General features: G+C 36.3%; 1 protein-coding gene across 1 annotated transcript in view; it reads right to left on the bottom strand.

Annotated features, from left to right (window-relative positions):
- Micu2 (mitochondrial calcium uptake 2) overlaps positions 1–2,637 on the bottom strand; it is a 116,944-nt gene that overhangs the window by 47,967 nt on the left and 66,340 nt on the right. The window lies entirely within an intron of this gene.

The following is a 2,637-nucleotide window of genomic DNA, read 5'->3' as shown; positions in this document are numbered from 1 at the left end:
AAAACACAACCACAAAAATGCTAGAAACCACATTCATGCCCATACAAAAACCAGATGAAAACAATGAAGGGGGAAGAACAACAAAACCCCAAAAACAAAATAAAAGCACCACAAAAAGAAAAAAAATGAGAGATAGAGAAAGAGAGACAGAATATGAATGAGAGTGAGTTCACTTCTAGGTTTGTCTCTTCTTTCACTGGTAGATGTGTAGAGATAAAGTCTAGATCTGTGTTGATTTATCCCAGTGAGCCAGCATTAGCTTCGTGGTGGGACAGTGGATAAGCTCAGTGAGCCTGCACCTTCTGGCCAAGACCAGACTCATTCAGTCTGCAGCTGTCAGTGCACGTTCTGTGGGCCTGAGCCCAGCTGGGGGCCTCTACATGAAGCAAGTAGCCACTCTGGGCTCTGATCTCCTTTTATACATCTCTAGAGGATTTATGTCTTTATTCTTATAACTTTTCATTCTGCAGTTATCTTTTCCTAGACTCATCGTGCAACCCATTCCTAGGGACCTTTCAGGGTTGGGCTGTTAGAACAGTCTGTCCTGTATGTGACCTTGGCTCACTTCCCAAGATCAAGTTTCTATTACTTCTTAGGGGAAAATTCACTTTATATGCAAGCACTTTAGATTACAAACATGTTTCCAGAATGAACAATGCTTGCAAACCAAGGTTTTACTGCATATGATTTGAACATATATTGTTTGCTGTATTACCTTACCTTTTCACTCTCTTGAGTATGTTCTTTGATTCACAAACATTCTTTTCTTTTTTACGGTGCTGGGGATTAAACCCAGGGACTCATGCATGGTAGCCAAGTCCTCTATCACTGAGCTACATTTTCAACCTATAAAAATTCTTAATATTGATGAAGTCTAATCGAGACCTATTTTTTTTGTTCCCTTTGTTTAAATTTCTTTTAATTTACAGCTTCTCGATACCTTGTCTTTCCCCCCTTACTTTCAACCTAATGAAGCTGATCTCTTTCTACAAAATAGTTAAAAACTCTTCATGACTATTTCCTTGACACATTTTTACACATTCTTTTAACTTCTATATTTTCTATAAACTGGTGCTCAGATTGAGATGTGTGAGGATTTAAGAATTCTCTACAGATGGGGCCAAAACACAGTTATTTATAGAATGCCAGATAATCACCAAGAGTTATACTATATCACAATGTGAAATTATTTCCAGAGTTTATATTATCACAAGTTTCAAGGAGGTAATTCTAAAGTCAGTAAATGAATGATGAATAAAAATTAAAAAAATACTTAAAACAATTAATTTTATTGAGAAACAAATAGAAATGAGACAGTTTCAAAACAGGTTAGGGCAGTTACAATAATTAATACATTGCATATTGTTGTCTTCATAGTAGTTATTCACAGTACAAGATGCAGACATGATATCTTCTCCAAACACTATTAGTATAAATCTTTCTTCTAAGTAAATTAAGAGAAAGTAGCTGTATATCTATCCTAACTTTTATATATTTCACCACAAAATGGTCCTTCATTTATACCCCCTTTTTGTTTAGTTTTGTCAGAGATGGGTAGTCCATTGCCATTTAAATGTATGTGCGTGAATTCAGCAAAATAATCCAATATAGTCCAGTAGTCCATAATAGTAGTGGGTTATCTGTAGAACTGGCAATGTCAGAAGTTGCTGTCTTGAGCCTTTTACAGCTCTAAAAAAAATACTTGAGATGAGGTCTCTCTGTGTTGCCCAAGCTGATCCTCCTGCCTCACCCCTCAGAGCAGCTGGGACTATAAGCATGTTCTGCTATACATGGCTTAATGATGAAGTCTAACTGAGCAAATATGGTTAAAGTGGGAAAACAGGAGGCCTGCCCCTTAGCTCAGTTGTTTAAGTGGCTGCTTCAACAAAGCAGTCAGGCTCAGGTTGCTGTGGTTCGATCCCCACAACTCTAGCCAGTCAAACCTGCCCTGAAGGCATTCAGAGCAAAAAAAACCCCACCAAAAACCAAAAAAACCTTATTCCATTTTAGTGTGATAATTTAATCGTATTTAAAAGAAAAAAAGATGAATGCACAAATTTGCTGCTGCTTAGATCACTGCAGCTTCTAGGACCCGGTTTCTTTTATTGATTTCAAAATGAAACAAAACAAGAAATAAAAATAAAAATAAAAAAAAGTTGTGCCTGAAAAAAAAAAAAAAGTGGGAAAACAATTAAGACAAAGGAAACTGAGTGTGAAAAGTGAATGACGACTATCTAAAACCATTCATGAAAGGAAAGCCACCATGGAGCTCAGACAGGAGGGGGATATGGTGGCAACATGCATGCCCTGCTATGAGAGAGAGTCATTCCCTGATGGCTCCAGTTCCCATTAGACAAGTCAAGAACTCAGGGCCCAGTGTGACACAGAACAAGGCAGAAAGATACTATGAGTCTATGTGTTAGCTGTAAGGAACTTCAGGTATATATTTTAAATGAGTTACTTTTCAGGTATGTGTTTTAAAATTTCTTTTTTTTAACATTACCATCTTTTTGCTGTTTTTTAGAGAAGCTATACTCTAACACTAAAAAAGTCTCTATTAAGTCCTCAAATTATTTTATTTTACAACTATGTAGTGTTTATATGAAGAGAAAATAAATTAAATGTGTTTTGTCATAT

Source organism: Octodon degus, unplaced genomic scaffold (genome assembly GCF_000260255.1).
Source record: "Octodon degus isolate 3935 unplaced genomic scaffold, OctDeg1.0 scaffold00111, whole genome shotgun sequence".
Taxonomy (NCBI): Eukaryota; Metazoa; Chordata; class Mammalia; order Rodentia; family Octodontidae; genus Octodon; species Octodon degus.
Note: the sequence above shows the minus strand (reverse complement) of the source record. Positions and strands in the feature narration are given on the sequence as shown.